The sequence below is a fragment of the Chionomys nivalis genome, chromosome X, assembly GCF_950005125.1.
Source record: "Chionomys nivalis chromosome X, mChiNiv1.1, whole genome shotgun sequence".
In the NCBI taxonomy this organism is placed as follows: Eukaryota; Metazoa; Chordata; class Mammalia; order Rodentia; family Cricetidae; genus Chionomys; species Chionomys nivalis.
In genome coordinates, this window is record NC_080112.1 from 52,723,978 (window position 1) to 52,750,434 (window position 26,457).

At 35.6% G+C, this 26,457-nt stretch overlaps 1 protein-coding gene across 2 annotated transcripts in view; it reads left to right on the top strand.

Annotated features, from left to right (window-relative positions):
* Dmd (dystrophin) overlaps nucleotides 1–26,457 on the top strand; it is a 2,258,623-nt gene that overhangs the window by 720,857 nt on the left and 1,511,309 nt on the right. Inside the window, exon 1 of one of the 2 annotated variants that reach the window (XM_057760245.1) lies at nucleotides 12,548–12,579. The exons of the other annotated variant lie outside the window; for it this stretch is intronic. The gene's annotated coding sequence lies outside the window, so the exon portion shown is untranslated. Of the gene's footprint in view, nucleotides 1–12,547; nucleotides 12,580–26,457 lie in introns of those variants that run through there. 2 annotated transcript variants of the gene reach the window in all.

Sequence of the window (26,457 nt, forward strand, 5' to 3'; positions counted from 1 at the left end):
GAAGACAAGAAATTTACTTTAATTTTCTGACCTTTAAAAGGTAAATTTTAAAATTTCAGGTGTTACTTACTATAAGATAAACAGTAGTGTTGAATTCTAATTTTATATTACCTTAAGGTTATATCCATTAACTTTGTTTTCCTGTGATTATTTTTTCATCTATGAAATAAATAAAAAAATAAAACCTAGAGTTGAGTAAGAAAATGTATATTGATCAGGATACAGTATAAAAATCAATAAAAGAAAGTTGATCAAAGAAAAAAATAAATTACATTCCAAAAGTAGATAATGTAAATAGGTTAAATTATTTCCATTATTGTATAATACTTATATGCCAAGTATCATTGCATATCTATTATTATGAACTAACTCATTATCTGTTGCTGGGTCCTAATGGTTCCTTCAGCAGAGGGAGTGAGAAGGCACAGGGTCAATGACATTGACACTGGGAGTCAGAAAAAAGGCAAACAGAGAACTGAGCCAGAGACCTGGATCAGAGCAGGCCTGAGGCAGTGAACTCCATAGGGGCAAGACTGAACCAGTGACCTAGGCCAGAGTAGGTCTGAGACAGTGATTAGCAAAAGAGTAGCACTGAGTCAGCGACCTGGGCCAGAGCAGGTCTTGGACAGTGAACTCCATGAGAGCAGGAGTGGATCCAGACCAGAGTCATTTGCAGAAGCAGGAGTAGGCCAGCTACCTAGGCCAGAGCAGACCTGAGGCAGTGAGCTCCATGGAGCAGGAGCAGATCCAGACCAGTGACATTTGTGGATGCAGAACTGTGCCAGCAACGTGGGCCAGAGAAGACATGAGATATGTGCTCAACTATGTTCATAGCAGCATTGTGTGTCATAGTCAGAACCTGGAAACAACCTAAATGCCCCTCGGCTCAAGAATGGATAAGGAAAATGTGGTGCATTTACATAATGGAGTACTACATAGCAGAAAAAAATAATGGCATCTTGAATTTTGTAGGCAAATAGATGAAGCTAGAAAACATCATTTTGAGTGAGGTATTCCAGACCCAGAAAGACAATTATCTAATATACTCATTCATAAGTGTTTTTTAAACATAAAGCAAAGAAAACCAGCCCATAAATCACAATCCCAGAGAACCTAGACAACAATGAGGACCCTAAGAGAGACATAAATGGGTCTAATCTACATGGGAAGTAGAAAAAGACAAGATCTCCTGAGTAAATTGTGAGCATGGGGACCTTGGGAGAGGGTTGAAAGAGAGTGGAGAGGCAGGGAGGGAAGCAGAGAAAAATGTAGAGCTCAATAAAAATTAATTAAAAAATGATACATAGACCAAGACAAAAAAAAAAAAAAAAGCAAACAGCAGACTAGTTTATTCAGCAATTGGGGAGAGCGTTTTATAACCTTCTCTGAGGATGCAAGCTTTGTCCTAATCCATTGACATAGCATATTTGCCCCTCATTGACTAGGCAAAATCAGGGCCTCTGTTAGCAACAACTCCTGTTACTAGGCCCTCAGACAGATTCCAGGTTGGTTTATCTCCTCCCCGCCCCCCCCATCCTTGTAGGCCTTATCTTCTGATATCTACCCTTGTTTATTTATTATATGGGTGTTCCGTGGATGCCTGAGTTCTTTCCTCAGGTCTTGTTGTCCCCACCTCAGGAGGGCTCAGCAACTGCACTGACTTAGGTTGGCCTGCCAAACAAGCCCTTACCTGCTCTACTAGGCCTTGAAGAGCTTTCATTCCTGGAGAGTTTTCAGAGTTGGTTGGGGGACTAGGCAGTAGCCTTTTGAATTTCAGATAACCAGGCATGCCTTACCTACTGTGGAGGACTATGAAAAGAATGCCTAAGAACCATTAACACTTGAATAGTCACCTCAGTTGCTACCCACTGCTGTCTATTACACTGCAGGAGACATTAAAAAGATTAAGGATTAACAATACCACCCCGCCATTTGAGGCCTATATGAACATTGGAAGGGATCAAATAGTGTTTTTATATTATGCCGAACCTTTCCAAAAAAGGTAGAGTCAAGGGCCTTAACCTCTGCCCTTGTAGGATTTAATTGAGGACCTTTTCAAAGATAGGCAAACCCAGGCCTGACTCATTAGCCCTCTAGATGTAGGAGAGTTCAGCAATGGGGTTGGGAATCCAGGACTGGTTAACGGCATTTTCTACTAGGTTGACTTTGAGGCCTGAGACAGGGGGCTGTGGTGGCTGGGGATGGGACCTTCTGCAGGGTAAAGGAATTTCTGCCTTCAGGGACATGTGGACATTGAGGCCCTTCACTTCAAGGGTATCATGGCAGAGGCATAGCCTCCTGTGGCAGGAGTGGAGCTGATGGGGAAGCAGCACGTGTGGGTTTAACTGTGGCTGTGCTCTTAGTATGTTTCACAGAGCTTGAACTGTCTGTCTTTTCCTCATCAGATGTCTTAGAGAGATTGGGCATGGAAGGCTGGAGATTAAGGAGAGGCTACCCATTTTGTTGAGGGAGATGGATGGAAATTGTGTCAGACGTTTATGTTTTATGCTTAATGGGGGACTTCTGTGTTTTTTCAGGCCATGGCCATATGCCCACACAGTGTCTCCAGATGAGGGAAAACATTTGGGAGCCAAACATTCGTTCTAACTCCTGGGGGGTTAGCCCTTATGTGGAGGCACCATGTGAATCAACAACAGAAAAAGTGTTCCTTCTTAACCAGACCGGCAGACAGACATGGCAGAAAACACAAAAGAAGGAAAGAAAGTGGGGTCCCAATATTTTCTTGCCAAAGAGACCAAAAGCACACAGCATCAAGGGGTCTTCTCTCCATAAAACACCATCTTTTGGGAGCTGTCCAGTGGCAAGAGTGAAGAGAGGGATACAACTAGAAACTATGGGTGTGCCAGATGTTGCTGGGTCCTAGCTGTTCCCATGGGGGGGTGACAAAGCGTGGTGACAATGGCATGGATACTGGGAGACAGGTAAAAGGTAAAAAGCAATTACCATATACATTTATTTTTAAAGAAATAGAATCATTAAGAAATAATTCCATCATCTTGTAGATGAAGTGTTTGAGCATAGATTTGAATACATACAATTGTACAACATCATCATCCTTTTAAACTGATAGAAAAGGTTTCCATAGTTAGTCAAACAAGCTTTGTTTTCATAAACAGTTATACTCATTCTTATCAATCTTTACAAAGTAAAAAATCATGAATATTTTAATAATAGAAGCTATAAGTCATGCATTCAGAAAATAAACAAGTGAAATGCAAAACATGAAAAAGTTAATTTTAAAAACTGAAGGTTAGGTGGTTGCTAATTATGAAGAATAATTTTGGTAAATATATCAACTGATGAGTTTGATGATATTTCTGTTAAAAATTCACATGACATTTACCTTTTCTTTTTTGATTTAATAGACAGTCTATGGAAATGGCATATTAAATTTCCATTTGGCACCCTGACTTTAGTATAATATTACCATTTCTCTGAAAAATTTTACTTTGATTACTAAGTGAACCAATAAAAAATGTCTTCATTTTATTGAGAATAGCATCAGTGTCATTAGTGATAATGCCTTTTGACTAAGAGCAATTAACTAGATTTGGTGAACTGGGCAATTGAGGATTAAATTTGAAATCAGACTATTTGGCACTAAAGATGCTATGAATACATTTTAATTGATTGTTGATTACTTAAACATGTATTAAGTTATGAAGGACATTGAAATATGTTATATCCTATATTATTTGGGATGCTGCTGGTTCCAAACCTGCATAAGACACACTGATAATATATTGGGTTAATGAACTATAAATTCAGTTTTTGCTCCAGTATTTAACACAGTTTTATTATGGAGCCAGGGTAGGCCTGTTTTGCTGTTTATCAGTCCTACTCTCAATAATTGTCATGGTAATAAAGACTAGCTTCTTTCAGAAGGTCTTACTCCTAGTTTCATTTCCAGATAGATAGTAAGAATATATATTCCACAGAGATTAAACCAAAGATCTATTTTTCTATTGAATTTCTCAGGTTGTATTTTTCCTGAACATATCATTGTAGCAATATAGGTTGAAAAATACTCATGACATTTTCAAAAGCTATCTCACATCAAGAACTAAGGATAAGATAAATCCTATCCATATTCTATAGATGTAGTGCAGTGGAGGTGTGTTATTAATATCACGGACAGTGTAATTACAAGTTCTGCTGTAGTCCTCTTTGAATAGCCAACTCTGTAACATATTTATTCTCCATAGTTTTATATTTACTTTACAAACAACAACATCCTATAAAGATAATCTAAAATAATTTTAGAGATTGTTTTTTGGTTCCAAGTTGATATAGTTGGGTGAAAGACAGACTTCTTCAATGAAACATCAGTGGAGTGTTCTATGATCCATTGTGTTTTAAATAAAAAAAATAGATTAATTTCCATTATACCTAAACAAAAAAGGCAGGAAGAAAATTGGAAATCCTAAGTTTGAAAGTAAGATTTTCATACTTAAAAGGAAAGGTTAAAAACAAACAAACCTTATGTCTCAGATTTTGAGAGAGTTCTTGCTGATTCTTTCCTTTGATCATTAAGAATCCTGTGTAATATCTGCCTTTATGATGATACCTGCTATTTAATTGTGGAAATGTCAAATTCAATGTTTTGTGTCAACCTAGTATTCTATTTACTGTGTTGCTTGGGGGTCCTGCAATTTTATTTGTCCTAGAGTTGAAATTATGGATGTATTTATTTAGACTTAAGCTTTCCTTGGAAATAAAGGTTTTTCTTTTAGCTTTCAGCTTTCAATATGTCAATGACCTACTAAATAACATCCTCTTCTTTAATTTACATCTTCAAATGTGAAACATTTTCTGTTTTTGATAGTTTTCTGTGCTGCACACATCTCCTTGATATAGACAATGTGCAGGGAAGGTTTGGGGCCAGAGTTAGAACCAGTGTACCCATTGGACAGAGAATACACATGAGCTTCTCTTCATGGTAGAAATGTGATCAGACAAGTGATTTAAAAGCCTCTACAGTTAAACATTTATTAGCAGTTGAGCTTTATTTTTTTCAAATTTTAAGAATCTATTATTTATTCTTTGAGAGCATCATACATTTATAGAATGTATATTGTTAATTTTTACTCCCATCCCATCTCCTCCCATAGCCTTTTAACATGACCATTCTCCATTTCATGCATATCTGTTTTCATAAACTATCCCAGTAACAACAAATTAAACATATTTATTCTACAATGACACTATTGTGTCTCAGCCTGGGTTGTTCAATCTCTCTGACTTCCTTTTCTTCCCCCATCCTCATCTTGAAAATTATGTGGATAGAAAAGGTATAAAGAACGCTTGATTTATTAGACTTATTAAAGTTCCACATATTATATTACTAATAATATTAGTCCTGTCACAATTGGAAAAGTTCTGTCATTTCATCAGCCATAGAATGTTTACAAAGATATCCATCTGATGATCCAATTGATAATTAATTAAAGATGTAGGATAAATCAAGATGAATATGAACTAGATTTTATATGAAAAGTTAAGAAGTTCAGAAATGAGGGAGCAAGATATACATAATCCATGTAAGATCCAAAGAGTTCCTCATATACACCATTGTTATAAAAATGAAATGTAAACTTCGAAGTCCACTAATCACAATATTTTAATATCACATGTAGTAAGCCACTATGGAAATTTATATAAATTTAATTTCCAACTGGCATGCAGCCTATACCCACTAAATGATGCTTAATATAGGCTGAGTAATTCCTGATAAGTGAAGTATCTTTGAGACAATGCTTTACGATATGCCATATAGTTAAGTATACCCAATATTTTGCATCTTTTTTTGAGTACCTGCTATAAGAAAAGTGCTTTGCTAAATGCTTCTATGAATATGAATATGTCATAAAACAATGACAAAATTGTGTTTAGACCATGTTTATTTCCAATATCGTTACATTTTTCTTTTCTGACATTTTTCAGTTTTTTTAGGAGAAAACCCTAGAATTAATTTGACCAATACATGTGAGAAAATTATATGGATACTCACCAAAGTTAGTTATATACTACATAGGTTTTAAGAGGCATTAACCCATAGAATGTATGAACACATATTTTCACAGTGTGGGTCATTATTACATTTTTCTTTTTTTCTCATGTATGGATGCCGTTTAGTATTTTAAAAAAGTAACAAAGTTTAAGAAGATAAGTAAATTAAGCTTTTTAAAAATCTATATGTAGGCAGACTCGCAAAGTACAAGAATAGGGAGAACTCTCAAGTCCACAAAATGGTTTTCGCTTTTTCTGAATACATTTTATAGATTTGCAAACTTTAGTAGAAAGTGAGTGCTTTAATCTTCAAAGTAGCCTATATTTGTGAAAACTAATCATATTATGGTAAGATCCTTTACTCTAGTACTGACTACCACTCATGCTCAGGCACACAATTCTAATTAGATGCATTGGGCCACAAACAAACAAAAAAGCTACAAAAATAGATAGGAGCTGAGAATATTAGGAAGAAGGGGTTTGGTGGAAAGGAGAAAGGAATGGAGGTCTGAAATAGTAAATGAAAATTATTTAGTAATAAAGAAAATACACTCATTACTAAAAATGAAATAATAATGTCCCAAACTCATCATGAAATACTGTTTAAAAATAACTAATTTTAAAAAGACATAGCATTCATGAAATATATATGTATGTAGGGTCAATATTTAAAATAACTAAACATGGTAAACTCTATATGTGCATATAAGATTTTAAGTTTAAACACTGAGATTTTTGTTAATAAGAAGAAATTTGATTTGATATGAATTGCTTAAAGTCTTACATTTGAGAAATGTTTATTAACCAAAAGCAGTTCTCTGTAAATACCTAGCTCAGTGAAGAAATAGAACATCTTGAGAAGGTGTGTAACTTATGAGTATAATTGATACTGTGATACTGATCATTTCCACCTTCCTACTTACTGTTCAGAATATTTCCTTAAGCTGTTTTTAGACATGAACTATCATCCGCACTGGCTGATCTTTAAAATCGTTTGTTTAGAATAAGCTAAGGAAACCTAAATAAGCCCTAGGGAATATTCTGTACATACATTATTCTCCCATTAACCCACATTACCTTACTATTTTACGAGTACACATTTATCTTAACATTATAATGACTTTGGCCTTGACAGAATCTGTTCCAATTATTACAGTTTTCATGACTGCAATTGCAGGAGAGGCTGTAGTTTTGTAGCTTTTATTGTTAAATCATTTCAAGCAAATAATTCTAACAAGTTACCATGAGATCTTAATAAAATATAAATGTATTTATTTATTTCCTAACCAGCCATTTCTGCTTTTCATTGAGGGATTTTATGTTGTTTATATTTTTGAGATTTAATATAGATCTGTACTTTGTAAATGCATACACACACACACATACACATATACACATACATGCTTGTGCACATTGCTAAATGTTTAATAAGGATTTGTGATCATGTGTTGTATAGTTTGAGACAAATACATGAGACAGGCATTTCAAAGAGTGTTTCTGATGTTTATCACCAATACATCTTTCCTGTTTACAGATTAAAAGAGATGCAGTAGGCAACAAATTTAGTAGAAGGCAAATCACAAAATGGAATTTAGGCCTTTTAGGTCCTATTTCTTGGATTTAAAAATTATAGCTTCTGACTTTTTCTTTTAAACTTAGTTTTAATTTGCAGTGATACTTTTAGAATTTACATAAGGATAATGTTTCTTGAGGTCAAATAATGATAGTAAAATCCACAAACTATTTATTGATGGACAAATTTGTGCTACATCAAATGTTTTATTCAACTTGTCTTCAGATTCTTACAGAGTAGAAGATCAATGATAGAATTAAAAATTGTGATATAAGACTACATGAAACTTATAGGATCATAAACCCTAGATGCATAAACCTGCCCTGAGCAGGTTATGACAAGTATAAATGAATAACAAGGTTTGGTGGCCACAATGATATTCAGTGATGCAAATTTTCCTATGGAAGTAGTGAAGAAGAGAAAAAGACTTGAATTTTCTAAATGGCACATTGAACAGAGGGCCACAGAGAAGAATAGGCAATTATTAAGGTAGGTAGATGATTAATTGTAGAGGATTATGAATACTGTGCTAGAGAAGATGTATTTTATTTTATAAGAAATATGAAGGTCATTAACCATTTTTTACTATAACACATAACTTTAATGAGTCACACAAGGATATAAAGATCAGACTCTAATGGCATTTTGACATTAGGAAGGTAGTTAGAAATGATTATAAACACAGTCCCTACACCCAAGGCCTAGGGAGCATCATGGAACAGGAGTTATAAAGAGTTTAAAACCAGAGGATCAGGACATCTCCTTTGAGATAGTTTCTTGTACAAATAACAGGGAAATTGTACCTATGAATTCTCAACAATATGGCTGTAGAGAGATAAAAATATCACTCCTTTCCAGATACAAAATCCTATAAGTTATCTAATCCTGAGCAGCCATCCCTAAACATATGTGCATATTACAGCACTTACGAGACTCAGTAAGTTGAACTGATGAGTTTGTGAGTATGTGCGTTGTGATAATAATTAAAGAACAAGAAGACATGATTTTGAGGAGTCACCACTCCTCAAAAGGAGAAGGGAAATGGTGTACAGTACTCAAACATAACATACTCAAAATAAAAATTATAAAAAAATAGAAAAAAGAAATGGTCATGCCTGTGCCACCTTTAGAAGCAACTGATAATTAAAATTATAAACTAGGATTTATTTAGATAGCAGATTTACTGTAAGATGAGTTTCCACAAAGGGGAAAGAAAGCAGAAGCTTTGAAGACATTCAAAGAGAAAATTATGGATGAAATATGTAATGCACATATATAATGCATGCATATTGTACCTATCTATCTATTTATCTATCTATCTATATATATATGTATATATATACATATATATATATATAATAGATAGATCAGAAGATGATTTTGCAGACAAATTCATCAGTATCAAATGTTGTGAAGGTATTTATAATGGGTACAGATGGGAAAAAGCTCAATCTGGTACTTTAGAAGTAGATTTGTATACTTGAGATTAATGTTTCAAAGATAAGAAATTACCAAAGACACATAAAACTCAGGGTTGAGTTCTTTAAATATTTTGGAGATCAGACCTTTGTCTGTTGCAGGGTTGGTGAAGATCTTCTCCCAGTCAGTGGGTTGCCTTTTTGTCTTAGTGACAGTGTCCTTTGCATTACAGAAGCTTCTCAGTTTCAGGAGGTCCCATTTATTCAATGTTGTCCTTAATGTCTGTGTTGCTGGGGATATACTTAGGAAGTGATCTCCTGTGCCCATATGTTGTAGAGTACTTCCCACTTTTTCTTCTATCAGGTTCAGTGTGTTCAGACTGATATTGAGGTCTTTGATCCATTTGGACTTGAGTTTTGTACATGGTGATAGATATGGATCTATTTTCATTCTTCTACAGGTTGACAACCAGTTCTGCCAGCACCATTTGTTGAAGATGCTCTCTTTTTTCCATTGAATACTTTGAGCTCCTTTATCAAAAATCAGGAGTTCATATGTTTGTGGGTTAAAATCAGGGTCTTCTACTCGGTTCCATTGATCGACTTCTCTGTTTTTATGCCAATACCAAGGTGTTTTCAATACTGAAGCTCTGTAATAGAGTTTGAAGTCAGGGATAGTAATGTTTCGACCCTAATACATGAACTGGCTTTGTGGGAGCTTAGCCTGTTTGGATGCTCACCTTCCTGGACCTAGATAGAAGTGGGAGGACCTTGGTCTTCCCACAGGGCAGGGAATTTGGACTGCTCTTCAGTATTGAGAGGGAGGGGGAATGGAGTGGGGGGAGGAGAAGAGGAGTGGGGATAGGGGGAGGGGAGTGGGGGAGGGGTCAATATGTGGGAGGAGGGGGAGGGAAATGGGAAACGAGGAGCAAGCGGAAATTTTAATTAAAAAAGAATAAAAAATGCATTTAAGTAAAAAAACAAAACAAAAATAACCTCAGGGTTGACAATTGCATATTGGAAAAAGGAAAAATAATTATTCAGTGCTTCAATGAATATAAGTTTTGGGGGAGGCCGCTTGTTTATTCCTGGCTGCCTAGACCATGAAATAATCACACAGAAACTATATTGCCATATTATTTGCAATACTGTTTGGCCAATAGCTTAATCATATTTCTGGCTTACTCTTATATATTGAATTAACCCATTTCTATTAATCTGTGTATTGCCATATGACTGTGGCTTACTGGAAAGATTCCAGTACATCTGTCCCTCGCAGGTGTAGGAGGTCTTTCTGTTTATGTGTTGCTTTCATTGGTTAATTAATAAAGAAACTGCTTGACCTGACAGGGCAGAACTTAAGTAGGCAGAGAAGACAGAACTGAATTCTGGGAGGAAGAAAGCAGAGAGAGAAAACCACCATGGAGCTACCAGAGTCAGACATGCTAAATCTTTCCCAGTAAGCCATGACCTCGTGGTGATATACAGATTATTAGAAATGGGTTAAATCAAGATGTGAGAGTTAGCCAATAAGAGGCTAGAGCTAATGGGCCAAGCAGTAATTTAATTAATACAGTTCCTGTGTGGTTATTTTGGGTGTAAGCTAGCTGGGCAGCCAGGACAAACAAAGGTCCCGCTCTCCTTACAACACCTGGCAACAACTATATGACTTCTCTCTGACTCCACCTTTTTCCTCCTTGCATTCAGTTTAATTTTCCCCTCCTAACTCTATTCTGCCCTATCACAGGCCAAAGAAGCTTCTTTATTAACCAATAAAAGCAACACATATACGGAAGGACTTCATATACCATATAAGTAGGAAATGAGATTATTTACTAAAGGATGATAGAGTTGAACAAATGTGTTAGTGAGGGTTCTGATATACTATGCTATCAAATGTGAAAGGAATCCATAGTATATGGTATGTACTATACTACATACTGTATATAAGATATTATATTCATATATAAATTTTATTTTCTGGCCAAACAAGCATATGAAAAATCATGTCATAGCCTAAAATCACATTTTACATTAGTATTTATGTGACACAACTCTCATTTAGTAAGTTATTATCACTATTGATCCCCTTGGAATCCCTTTAAATCTCCACATATTTTCTTCTTTATTAAAAAATAATCTTTCAGCCAGGCAGTGGTTGTGCATGCCTTTAATTCCAGCACTCAGGAGGCAGACACAGGTAGATCTCTGTGAGTTTGAGGCCAGCCTGGTCTACAAGATCTAGTTCCAGAACAGGCTCTAAGGCTACAGCAAAACCCTGTCTCGAAAAACCAAAAAAATCTTTAAATTCAAGTTTTATCTAAAAGCAAGATAGCAGAGAATAAAGTATATGCATTACTTGAAATAATTTTACAAGATTTTATTTTAAAAACACTATAAAATAAGCTCTGCATAACACTTTGAAATCAATGATTGCTGAACTTCTATTTTTCTTTTATCTATTATTCATATACAAGCTTCTTGATCACTAGGACTTTGTACCCTAATGTGAGGTTTTTAAGCTTTCCACAGCTCTGTATAAATAATGTAAGGGACAATTGAACATTTTCAGTCAAATCTAACAACAGACAAGCCCTCCTCAAAGCATGAATTCTCACTGTTAAGTAATGCAGCCGTCTTTCCAATCTAGAAAAATTCCAGTAAACATTTTAAAATTTAAGATCTAATTATTTAAATTCCTTAATCTGGAGTAGAGGAAATCATTCCTTATTCAGAGTTCGCAATAGCTATGTTTATGAATGTAAGAATGTATTTATTGTGGATATTTATAATCTAACTTGATTTTGAGATAGAACATGATTTTGATAATAAAGCCAGACATTGTAAAGAAAGGTTCAGCTGTCTCTGTAGATTTCCCTGTCATGATCTTGAACACCCTTGCTCATGTAATCCCTTTTTCCCTTTCTACTTGGTTCTTGGACCTCAACCTGGTGCTTGGCTGTGGATCTCTGCATCTGGTTCCATCAGTTAATGAATGGAGACTCTATAATGACAGGGTAGTCATCAATCTAATTACAGGGGAAGAATGGTTCAGACACCCTCTCCACTATTGCTAGGAGTCTTAGCTGCAGTCATCTTTGTGTATTACTGGGGATTTCCCTAGTACCAGATTTTTCCCTAACCCCATAATGGACCCCTCTATGAAGATGTCTCTTTCATCCCTTTCCTACATTCTCCCTCCCTCAACTAGACCACTCTGTTCCTGCATGTTCTCAACACCCACTCCCTCCCTCTACCACCCCCTTCATGCCAGTTTTTCCAGAAGATCTCATCTAATTCCCCTTCCCAGGACAATCCATATGTCCCTTTTAGGGTCCACCTTGTTATCTTGTCTCTCGATTGTGTTCTGGTTTTAAATCCTGTTAAAGTTGATCTGGTTACTCCTATAAAATTTATGTAACTATGATAACATGGTCACATTTTGCAGGTAGGTCATTAATATAGTTTCAAGAATTTTTACCTGCGTGAGATTGATTGATGATTACTTTCTTCCTTTGGTAGCCTATCAAGCACTTTCCATCACTATGTGCAAAGCCAGTAAGTATGAAGCTTCCAGTTGAGAATCAGCTAAATTTCTCCATGTTTTGTGCCATAAGTATGTAATGCTTTCTTAAATATGATCTTACTGTTAAGTTGTAAATAGTTAAATATTGCCTTTACTGTTGAGGGGGGTGTCTATGGACTCTACCCATGACTCAAAAAGTTGTAACCCATTTCTGACCCTGGGGAGTTTATTTTCTAGCATATGATATTAGTTGGGGCTTTGATTATCCCATAATATGGTGATTCCATTTAAATTTTATTTATATCCATATGCGTTTTAAGAACCTACTGCTGTAGTAGGTTTCCTTATGGCTTTTCTAAAGTCCTAAAGTGTTTGCCATCCCTCCATTTTCCCCACACACCCATACTTTACCCCTTTTAAATCTCCTCTTCTAATTTCTCTAATGTTTGTAGCACTGTATTCTATATCCCAGTCTTTATAAAATCCCCTTCTACATCCTATGCCTTTACTAAGCATCTAACTTCTGCTAATATTCAAAATGAAACATATATAACTAACACATAAAAGGATCCAGAGGTAAGACGGATTAGTCAATGTTTGTCTTCCTGGCTCTGGGTTAGCTCACTTAGGATAATTGTTCCTAGCTTCATCTATTACCTACAAATTTCATGATTATATTTTTCCTAGTGTGTAGGTAATATTCCCTTGTGTACCCCATTGTCATTATCTAATCATAAGTTGATGGATATCTTTATTGCTTCCAATTTCTCTCTATTATGAATACAACACCAGTGAACTTGGATTAGCAATTGTATTTGTAGCAAGATGGAGAGTCCTTTGGTTATATGTCCAGGAGTGGTATAGCTTAATCTTGTGGTAATTCTATTTTCAACTTTCAAATTTTTTAAAAAGTATTTTTTAAAATTATAACATAATCCATCATTTCTCCCTCCAAATACTCCTATGTACCCTCTTGTTTTCTTTCAAATTCATATAAGTGATGTTCTCTTTTTCTTTAATTGTTGTTGTAGACACATTCCTAAAGAAATGCAACATACTCAGTACATAAAATGTTACTTCTATATGTTTTTAATGGTGACCGTTTAGTATGGTATAGTCAATTGGTTTGTTCTTCCCTAGGGAGGACTCTTTCTTCTACTCTCAGCATTTCTTAGTTTTCTGTAGTTCTTTGTGTAGGATAGAGGCCTCCTGAGATTTATGCCTTACACATTAGCATGGTTATTGGTGTTGTTCTTTGTCTGGCCATGTTTGCGCAGCCGTGTTGATGAAACTATGAATGTAGCTCCTGGCATTTCTAGGAGATACAATCTCACATCAAACTCCTTGTTCCTTTGGTCTTACAATCTTTTCAATCTGTCTTCTGTAATTATTCCTGAGACTTACTTGTAGTAGTTGTGTTGTAGATATATCTGTTGAGACCAGGATCCACAGGTCTGTGGTTTTCTGTAGTGCTCTTTCTTTTGTTAACATAAGGTTTCTTGATGAGGAGTGAAAGCTATACTTATCTATTTATATAGGGACAAATATTTAGAATATATTTAGGAATTATTCTGGCTTAGTAAAATGGCTGTGGTAGGTTCCCTTTTGAGATCTTTGATTTACTAGCCCTGGGTAGTTGGCCCGGTTTCCAGAACCAGACGTAATATCCTTCTTGATGAGCAGTTCTTTTATTTATTTATTTATTAAAATTTTTCACCTCCTCCCATTTCCCTCCCATTCCCCCCACTCCCTCTCCCTCTCCAGTCCTAAGAGCAGTCAGGGTTCCCTGCCCTGTGGAAAGTCCAAGGTCCTCCCCTCTCCATCCAGGTTTAGGAAGGTGAGCATCCAAACAGACTAGGCTCCCACAAAGTCAGTCCATGCAGTAGAATCAAAACCCAGTGCCATTGTCCTTGGCTTCTCAGAAGCCCTCCTTGTCAGCCACATTCAGGGAGTCCGGATTGATCACATGCTCCATCAGTCCCAGTCCAGCTGGCCTTGGTAAGCTCCCATTAGATAAGTGCCACAGTCTCAGTGGGTGGACACACCCCTCGCGGTCCTGACTTCCTTGATCATGTTATCCCTCCTTCTGCTCTTCATTTGGACCTTGGGAGCTCAGTCCTGTGTTCCAATATGGGTCTTAGATATCTTAATTAAGGGAGCCATTTTAGGGTTGGCAAGAAACTTGACTCTAGAGGGGTTCCCAGGTGTCCAAGGAGATGTTCCCAGCTTGTTCCTTGGGCAGCAGGAGAGGGTGCCTGAACTGGCCTTATCCCATAGCCACACTGATGAATATCTTGTATATCACCATAGAACCTTCATCCGCTGATGGATGGAGATAGAGACATGTCGTAAATCCATATAGACAGCTGTAGTTTTCTGTGAAGATATGCATGTCACTCTTCAGTCACTCTTCACCCTTAGGTTAATTGTGCTCTGTTGCTTGTTGCTATGGTTCAGGGTATCAAGGGTAGGACTGTTCATTGTTTCTCTCCTTTAGCAGATTAAAGCAACATGGAGAGAAAAGGATTCATTTGGCTTACTCATTTATATTATTGTTCATCGCTGAAGGAAATCGGGGCAGGAATTGAAGAAAGGCAGGGACCTTGAGTCATGAGCTGGTGCAGAGGCCAAGAAAAGGTGCACTTACTGACTTGATTCCCTTGGATTGCTCAGCCTGATTTCTTATAGAACCCAGAACCACCAGCCCAGTGCTAGGCCCACACACCATGGAGTGTGCCCACCTACATCAATCTCTAGTTAAGAAAATTCCCTGAAGGTTTGCCTACAGTCAGATCTCATGGAGGAATTTTCTCGATTTCTGAACTCTCCTCTCAGATAACTCTGGCTTGAGTCAAGTTCACATAAATCTAGCTAATACACTTAATGTTATTTTACCCTCCTGCTTTCTTCTTCTGTGTTCATTCCCTTCTTCTTCCACACTGATTTTTTTTATAATGGCTATAACAGTTTTCATTCCCATCATCAATGAATAAGTGTTCTCTTTCCTCACATCTTTGCTGTCATCTGATATCAATTGTTTTATTAATATTGATTTTTATGACTAGTATAAAATGAAATATCAAAATAGTTTTGGTAGATCAGCTGCCAGAAAACCTACTGATATAGTTTTATTACTGAATTAGGCATATCGATCTAGGGAAAACAGAGAATTTAGAAATGTGCCTGTGTGGTGAAGTTGGGAATGGGATTTGTAATTTATCTTTTACAAATTGACATACTATTTGAGGAAGATATAATGATATCCAATTTCTGATAAAATTCTGGTTATCTAAGATCAGACCATGATCAAAAATTGAGCTCTGCTTTCATCATTTTAGTTCTTCTCTAGTCTAGATCTCCAAACACTTTCAATTTTTTTTCCAGAATTACTTATACAGATTCAACTATTTTTTCAATTATTCACAGCAATTATACCAATCTCATTACCAATTTTTTGTATTAAAATTTGTGCTACAGTGACCAAATACCCTCCCCAAAAAAAATCCCTTAAAGATGATTTATTTTTACTCATGCTTTCGAAAGTTTTAGTCCATGGTGCATAATCCTACAAGCTTACAAAGAATACAATGGAACCAGCAACATTTTGTGGAAGAGTTTTTTTTCATCGCTTTTTTTTAAATCTCCATAGGGACAGAAAGGGGCAAATGGGAATATAAGAGTTAATGGCAGTTATGGCCACCAAGGACATGACTCTAGTGATCTTCTGTCTCTACATAGGCCCCAATTTTTTCAATACACCATTTTCAGAGATGGCATTATTTTATAAATCCCAGTAATGTATTAACCTAAATTTTGTGATATAGACGAGTAATCAAAAGTGTCTGGATTCAATTCTGAGCATCACACACACATAAATGGTGATTGATCCATTTATGAGGTGATTATCACCTTCATCATGTGATTATCACTGAAAATGCTATCACAGGTATACGCATAGTCATGCTTCACTTATCACCTAAGTATTTCTTTTGACTGTTTGTTGTTTTTTATTGAAAATAAAATATTTTCTCACAAAATATATCCTGATTAGGTTATCCCTACCCTCTGTTCCACCTAGTCCCTCACTAATTTCCTCACATCTGGATTCAACCCCTTTCTATCTCTCACAAGAAAAAATAATCAGGTTTCTATATGATAATAATAAGATAAAATATGGCACATAATTATTAGACAAAATAAACAGAAAGAAAAGAGTCTGAGAAAAAGACCAAGAAACAGAGACCATATCGTTTGCACACAAGTAATCCTGTAAAAACACTAAACTGACAGCCAAAATAAATACAGAAGGGCATGTATGGTAAAAATAGAAAAGAAAAATACATAAATAAAATAGAAATAAAAATAAAAAATAAGATTGAAAAAACCTGAAACAAAACAAAACAAAATGGAAGAGCTTTGACATGACATTATGAGACAAGAATGTCCAAAGATACTCTTAGGTATATTATCTGTCTTCTGTTGTGCAATATAACCTGCCTCAGTAGCAGTTTTTTTTCCACTGAAATTCCCTTGGCAGAAACTAAATTTTATTTTCAAGTGGTTTATCAGCAGGGGAAGTAATGAAAGACATGGAGGAAATCCAGAGAATCATTAAGTCATAATTTAAAAATCTGTACTTCAAAAAATTGGAAAACTTAAAGGAAATGGACAATTTTCTAGATAAATATCACTTACCAAATTTAAATCAAGAGCAGATAAGCAAATAAAATAGACCTATAACTGCTAAAGAAATAGTACAGTCATCAAATTCTCCCAACCAAAAAAATCCTAGGACCAGATAATTTCAGCATAGAATTCTACAAGATTTTCGAAAAGGAACCAATACCAATATTCCTCAAATTTTTCTACACAATCTAAACAGAAGGAACATTGCCAAACTATTTTTTTGAGGCTATAATTACCCTGATAATCAAACTACACAAAGACATTACTATGAAAAAGAATTACAGACCAATCTCTCTCATGAACATTGATGGAAAAATATTCAATAAAATACTGGCAAACCTAATCCAAGAGCACATCAGAAAAATAATCCACCATGATCAAGTCAACTTCATCCCAGAGATGCAGGGATGTTCCAACATACAAAAATCCTGTCAATGTAACCATATAAACAAACTTAAGAAAAAAAAAAACATGATCATCTCATTTGATGCTGAAAAAGCCTTCAACAAAATACAACATCCCTTCATGATAAATGCCTTGAAGAGAGCATGGATATAAGGAACATACCTAAACATAATAAAAACTATATACAACAAGCCAGCAGCCGACAGCAAACTAAATGAATAGAAACTCAAAGCATTAATACTGAAATCAGGAACAAGACTAAGTTGTCCACTCTCTTCATATCTATTCAATATAGTTTTTGAGGTTCTAGCTAGAACAATAAGAAAACAAAAGGAGATCAAGAGGATATAAAACAGAAAAGAAGTATTCAAACTCTCACTATTTGCTGATAGAATAGTTTACATAAGTGACTCCAAAAATTCCACCAAGAAACTTTTACAACTCATAGGCACCTTCAGTAATGTAGCAAAATACAAGGTTAACTCAAAAAATTCAGTAACCCTCCTTTACACAGATAATTTATTGACTGTGACAGAAATCAGAGAAACATTACCTTTCACCATATCCACAAAAAACATAAAATATCTCAGAGTAGCTCTGACCAAACCAGTGGAAGACCTGTATGACAAGAGCTTTATTATTTATTTACTTTTTTAGAGCTTGAGCGCACAGATTTTATTTTTTTATTTTTGGCCAAAACAGATTCTTTAATAATCAATGATAATAAAACATATTTATAGCATACAGAGGGAATCCTACATCATCTCCTATTTTTTGTCTAAATTAAAAGGAAGGTTTTTTAACTTTAACATATTAAAATTATATAAATCAAAACAGGTATCAAGCTAGAATTGCAGTTACAATATTTATATCTACTTTTTCTTTTATCATAACTAAGGAAAACTTTAATTATAACTATCTATCCTTCATCTACGTCAAGGACTCCAGAAGGATATATTACCTAAGCAAATAGGAAGTACATTGTAAACTTTATATCTCTTATGTACGTTTTTTTTTTAATTTTTTAAAAAGAAAACTGTAAAATTTTTAACTATCTAGTCTTCAATTCCATCAAAGTCCTGAGAAGGAAACAATATTACTTGAATAAACAGGAACTGTAGAGTAAACCATTTCCTATTTTAAAAACTATAGAAGTGACAGGGACATTTGATTGACTAGAAAGTTACCGAAGGTTCTTCTGCAATAGTAAGGCATCCATCTTCATTCTACATGCTTAGAATATCTGACAGACTTTTCTGTAAAGCAGGAACTTTGAGGGACTCTCCTTCTTTGTTGGGAAAGTTCAGCAGTCACCTTCATTTGTGTTCTGCTCATTCAAATTAGAGTGCATACTGTCCACAGTCAAGGCAAGGGCAGTTTCTTGCCCAGTGGCTAACTTTTGAAAAAAACAAAAAGCCTCCATATGGAGGTTCTTCAATGCCCATCATCTTCTCTGAAGTGGATTAGTGTTGCCAGAGGCAAACGTGTCTCACTGTCATGAAAAGCCTTATCTTATTAAAATATTTAAAATGCACAGGGCGGTGGTGGTGCGCACACCTTTAATCCCAGCACTTGGGAGGCAGAGGCAAGCATATCTGTGAGTTTGAGGCCAGCCTGGTCTACAAGAGCTAGTTCCAGGACAGGCTCCAAAGCCACAGAGACTTGTCTCGAAAAAAAAACCAAAAAAAAAAAAAAAGAAAAAAACAGAAAAAAAATCTTCACCAACCCAACATTAGACAGAGGGCTGATCTCCAAAATATACACAGAACTCAAGAAATTGGTCATCAAAAGAACAAATAATCCAGTAAAAAATGGTATACAGACCTAGACAGAGAACTCTCAACAGAGGAACCTAAAATGGCTGAAAGACACTTAAGGAAATGCTCAACATCCTTAGCCATCACAAAAATGCAAACCAAAACAACTCTGAGATTCCATCTTAAACTTGTAAGAATGGCCAACACCAAAAACACTGATGTCAACTTATGCTGGAGAGGTTGTGGGATAAAGGGAACCACCTCCATTGTTGGTGGGAGTACAAACTGGTACGACTCCCATTGGATATCAATATGGCATTTTCTCAGAAAATCAGTAAACAATCTTCCACTTTTGGGTATATACCCAAAGGATGCTCAATCGTACCACAAGGATATGTGCTCATCTATGTGTATAGCAGCATTATTAGTTATAGTCAGAATCTAGAAGCAACCAAATGGCCCTTGACCAAAGAACGGATAAGGAAAATGTGGTACATTTACACAATGGAGTACTCCACAGCAGAAAAAATAATGACATCTTAAAATGTGTGGACAAATGGATGGATCTACAAACATCATATTGAGTGAGGTAACCCAGACCCAGAAGGACAAATATCATTCGTACTCACTCATAAGTGGCTTTTAGACATAAAGAAAACCAGCCTATAACTCACAATCCCAGGAAACCTAGACAACAATGCAAACCCTTAGAGATATCTAATCTACATGGGAAGTAGAAAAAGACAAGATCTCCTGAATAAATTGGGAGCATGGGGAACATAGGAGAGGGCAGAAGGGGAAGGGAGAGTAAGGGAAAAGATCAAAGAAAAATATATAACTTAATTAAAACAAAAAACAAACAAAAAAGAATATCTGTTCAGGTCATTCTGGCCTTTAGAGTCTTCATGGAGAAGTCACTTGTTCTAATATGTCTGCCTTTGTGTGGTATTTGCTCTTTTTCTTTTTAGCTTTTAATATTCATTGTGTTTTGTACTCTTCATGTTTTTATTATTATGGGCCAAGGAGAATTTCTTTGTCCTCCTGTCTATTTTGTGCCCTATATGCTTCATGTACTTTTATAACCATCTTCTTCTTTAGCTTAGGAAGGTTTTCTTCTCTGATTGTGCTGAAAATATTTTCTGTTTTTTTGGCCTTGTTTTGCTTCTTTTTCTACTGGTATTGTTCTTAGATTTGTCTTCTCATAGTGTCCCAGATTTTGTCAATGTTTTGTAACAGAATTTTTTTTAGATTTCACATTTCATTTAACTGGCATATTCATTTCTTCTTTCATGTCTTCTATGCCTGAGATCCTCTCTTCCATCTCTTGTATTCTGTTCAGGAAGCTTATTCTGTAGTACCTGTTCAAATTTCTAAATTTTTCTTTTTCAAATTTATCTCCATTTGGATATTGTTAATTGATTCTATTTCCACTTTCATTTATTCTTTTGTTCCACTCTTGTGTTTTCCTGGATTTCTTTAAGGGATTTGTTCATTTCCTCCTTAAGGACTTTGATCATATTCATGAATGCTGTTTTAAGGTCTATGTCTTACACTTCAGCTGTGTTGTAACTCTCAGGAGCTACTTTGCTATTTTTCTAGTGGATACACATTTTCATGGCTGCTATTGATGATATTTTTATACTGATATCTTAGCATTTGAGTTAGGAAAGATTGCAATCTAGGTGGTAGTATTTGGACTTGTCTTATTGGGTGGGATTTGCAGGAGCCACTTGTTCTTCCTGGCTGCCCAGAACTGAAATAATCACATAGAAACTATATTAATTAAATCACTGTTTGGACCATTAGCACTAGCTTCTTACTGGCTAACTCTTACATCTTAATTTAACCCATTTCTATTAATCTGTGTCACCACATGACAGTGGCTACCAGCTAAAATTTCAGCATGTCTGACTCTGGCCATGGATCTCTGGTGTCTCTCTCTGACTCTGCCCTTCTTCCTCTCAGCATTCAGCCTAGCTTTCCCTGCCTACCTAAGTTCTGCCTTGCTATAGGTCCAAAGCAGTTTCTTTATTCATTAATGGTAATCACAGCACACAGAGGAGACTCCCACATCTCCTCCCCTTTACTGTTTAAATAAAAAAGAAGGTTTTAACTTTAACATAGTAAAATTACATATAATAAAACAGCTATTAAGTAAGAATTACTATAATATTTATATCTACTTTCTCTTCTATTATAACTAAGAAAAACTATAACTGTAAATTCTTCAAATTCATCAAAGACTCCAGATGGTTATAATATTACCTAAGTAAACACGAAGTACATTATAAACAACTTCCAAAACTCTAGAATTGACAGAGACATCTCAATGCCTGGACAGTCACCCAAAGTTCTTCTGTATTATTGAGGCATCCATCTTCAGCCCACAGTCTCATTGTATCCAGCAGACTTTTCCACAAAGCAGGAAATTTCAAAGACAATTCCACCTATACTGGCAGTTTGTCCATCACATTCTTCTGTGTCCTACAGAATGTCTAGCTGACTCTTTCATGAAGCAGGAACCCCAAAGGATAGTATCACCTTTAGGCAAGTTCAACAGTCATTTCTCTGTGAGTCCTATATGTCCAGCTCAACAGTACAGGCGGTAGCACTTTCTTGCCCAAATGCCTAACCAACTCCATAAGGAGCCTCTTCAATGCCCATCTTCCTCTTGAAGTAGCTTATGCTGCCAGAAGCAGATGTGTCTCATTGTCATGAAAAGTTCTAAGTTATTAAAACATTTTAGATGCCATATTCTGAAGGTCTCTGAAAGATATAAAGAATACCTATCTAACTGAAACATATCTCTGTACATCTAGAAAATCTAACATGACTAAAAGCTTGAATATTATAGATGAGTATCTATATTTCTTAATTATAAATTACATTTTAAATTAGCTGCACAAACACAATACCTTAATCAAGAACAGAAATATACATATAACAAAATTGTTCTTAAATTTGTATCAATAATCCAAGCTCTATACCAATGCAAATCTCTATAGCATATTCCCCTTTAAATGTAAACAAACATTTATAAACAATACTTGGGAATATGGGTGTAGTTTCTTCAAACTTCTTTCTGCTGTTTATTGGGCAAAGTAATTTTTTGAGGGGTGTTCAAGGCGACCTTTCAAGACATGTTCAAGACTTTCAAGGGAGTCTCATTCCATCAAACCACACCAGTCTGGAAGCAATCAATGGGTTTTCATCCTCTGTGGAAACAAGACAAGAACCTCTTTTCCAAGGCAACATATTCTTAGACTCAAATTTTGAAGATAAAATACCTTTAAAGTATATATGGTGAGCCGGGTGGTGGTGGCGCACACCTTTAATCCCAGCACTCAGGAGGCAGAGGCAGGCGGATCACTGGGAGTTCGAGGCCAGCCTGGTCTACAAGTGCTAGTTCCAGGACAGGCTCCAAAGCTACAGAGAAACCCTGTCTTGAAAAACCAAAAAAAAAAAAAAGTATATATGGTGGTTACTTATCTTCTTCACAGTCAAAAAATTAAAAAAAACACAATAATAAACATAATCCAGACTCTCTGTGAATTTTCCATCTTTACATGGCTTATTTTTCCTTACTCAGTTTCATCTATAAAGGTCTGAACTCTGTCTCTTTAAAGACTTTACTTTATATGTTTATAAACCATTTATTTTATTTTATAATGCTATATACTCATTTTATTCTTTATTTTATACATACATACATTTGTCCAACACTGTGACCCATTTAGAGGTATTTTATGTCTGAATCTGTCCTGTTTACCTTAATTATCTACTGTCTTAAAGAGCTTTTAAAATGGTAAGCAGATTGGTTGCAGCTGCTGTGGATGCTGGCTTGGTTTCTCTCCACTTTTAAAATGGTGGAGGTTCTGGGGCTACCAGGTAGGAGCCATGCTCTGAGAATGAGCATGCAGCACATAAATCTTTTTTATCTGAGTCATAGCTAAATCTGTTATGGAGAGCATTGTGGAGCCTGGAAAACACTCTGTATATGGTGGTGGGAATCTGCCATGTTCTCCTTCCTGTGCACACCTAGCAGTCATAATCATGCTGCTTGCCCAGGCAGGGAGCACTGAGCCATTGCCATGGTCTCAGCTACTTTCCTCCTGACCTCGAGTGGACACACAAATGTCCAGGCCTACAAATGCTCCATAGCCAGAGTTGGCTCTGGCAGCCCAGCCGAGGAAGCTGTGTTTTGAAACCACACAGCTTTTTTTTTCCTGCTACAGGTGAAATAGGACAACCTCTCTTAAAGGAGCCATGCCTCTGTTTGCTTCTGCCAAACAGAGTTCATCCAAGAAAATGCTACCAGCGAACCATGCTTAACTCTGTTCTTTATGTCTAGAATTAATTTTTAAGCTTTCTCAAGTTTTTGGATTTTAGTTGCTCACATGGGTGCCAAACTGTTGCAGATAGCTGCTTGTTTGTCCTGAAAGCCCAGAACCAAAATAATCACACAGAAACTATATTAATTAAATTACTGCTTGGCCCATTAGCTCTAACTTCTTATTGGCTAACTCTTACATCTTAATTTAACCCATTTCTATTAATCTGTATATTGCCACATGACAGTGGCTACCAGCTAAAGCATGTCTGACTCTGGCCACAGCTCCCTGGTGTCTCTCTCTCTCTCCTCTGCCCTTCTTCCTCTCAGCATTCAGCCTAGCTTTCCCTACCTACCTAAGTTCTGCCTTGCTATTGTTCTAAAGCAGTTTCTTTATTCATTAATGGTAATCACAGCATACAGAGGGGACTCCCACATCAGGTAGGTGTTTTGTTCCTTGCTTTCTGTAGCCTCCTGTGGTTCTTAGAAGAGTGTGGTGGCTATGTGCTTCCTGGTAGAATACCTTTCTCAAATCCTTGTTGATATAGCCAGTTGTAGTTCCAGGTAAAATGTGTTTCTAGGTATTGGGAGATGACACTTAAGAATAAAGATGGGCTGTGCCTGAAAGCAGGAGGAAAGAAAGCAGGGTGTTCCACAAGAATTGACTTAGTTCTCTGGGAAAGAGGGTAGACCATGAGGATAGATCACAACAGTTTATTTTCTTCACATGGAGAAAAGCTAAATATATTGACAGGGAGTACCATATATTGTTCAATCATAGCATTACCTATAAAGATGTCCTGACATAAAAAAAAATAAAGGGTTTCCAGTCTTATTTGTTGTCAAAACCTCTTGTCAATTAAATCAATATTTCAAAAAATAAAGTGAAAATAAATCAATCAAAGAAAATTCTCATCTTATACATTATTCTTTTATTCATTAAATTTTGGCTAATTTTTTCTAGTACTGTCAAGTGCTTTCTTATATATGCAGCCATCAAGGATGCAGTTTATTTGTTTAGAATTTTGGTAACCCTTCCTTAATTTCCCTAACTTTCTTGTTGATGTGCTAATGAACTGTGAAAAGGCCAAACAGAGTATAAATCAGACCTTCAGATAACTCATATTCTCATAAATTGTTCACATGATAATTGACAGTTGATAGTTTTTCTAGGACTGAGGGAAATAAGCAGAGTTGGCTGAGTGCATGGAAAAACATGAATTAATAATGTTATAAAAGAAATTTACAGGGCATTTCAACCCTTTTGTACAAATATCATTCATGTACCTTTAGGCCTAGGTACAATTTGATTATCAGAAAAACTTTATAGGTCAGATTGTGGTGTGTCTTAGCATTTCTAAATCACAAGGTTCTAAATATGATGGTTACTATTTCTCTTCAGCCTGTATTTGATTTTTTTTCTGGATTTGATATTTTTCAAAGCAGAACAAATATGAACCTCTCTGTCATTTATGCTTAATCTATATGACATCCTCACTGTGTTAAGATTTTCAGTTGCAGCCTAAGTTTAAAATTTGAAATCTAATTCATTATATTATTTGTTTCCTTCCTTAAAATTATAAGTTCGTTCTACTGTATAAAATACCTTAAACAGCCGGGCAGTGGTGGTGCACGCCTTTAATCCCAGCACTTGGGAGGCAGAGGCAGGTGGATCTCTGTGAGTTCGAGACCAGCCTGGTCTACAAGAGCTAGTTCCAGGACAGGCTCCAAAACCACAGAGAAACCCTGTCTCGAAAAACCAAATAAAATAAAATAAAATAAAATACCTTAAACAATAGAATGAATATTGATTTTACAGGATATTTTCATGGATCATAATAGTCAGAAGTATAGGACTGATTTTAAAAATGTATATTTAAAATATAGTGAAATCTTTAAAAACATAGTATTTATTATCTCACTGTAAAAACAGAAACAGGAATCCTTTATATTTCAATTTCTGTTTCCCAAAGTATATCAAGTAAATTGAAATATGCTAAATAGCATGTTTTAAATTTAGACATAAATTTCAGACAAGATTGTTAATAAAAATTCTAGTGATATTTTTGGTATTAATTTGTATGACTACCAATTTACATACTACTTTAAAACTTTAATTTGTAAGTTCAATATCATTGTGCTAAAGGAGCTCATAATGGCATTTTTAAAAGTCCTGTGAATAAGTTTCTATTGTGAATGCTATAAACTTAAACCAACCATCCTATAAATACAAAAATCTGATCACAGACAAGTATATGGAGAGAAGTCTGGATGAATCAATGAGTACTACCAACGATTGTGTGTGCTTGAAAAATAAAATGGTCACACAATTATGGCATATTATTGTATTTTTATTTTGGGGTACTATTTTCAAAGCCTAGCAATTTCTGGGGAAATAATTCTTCCTTTTGACTTTGTACAAATAATGTTCATTATACAGTTAATTTTACAGGCTTCTTTGAGAGAGATACTGTGTCTTACACCTGTCTCTGTTTTTATTAGCTCTATGACCTTAGACATGAATCTAACATCTATCAATCAGATTTCCATACTGTAAAATGTAGGCAATTGCTGTCTCTTACGTTACAATGTTAAATGAGATGATTTAGTGACATGTATATATACACCTTACAAATAAACAATTTTAGGCATTTTATGTCTGTTCTGACTATAAATTTTGTAGTTGTGATGAGTATAAAAAAGAACATAGATTAGAGAATAGTCTAAAAAGC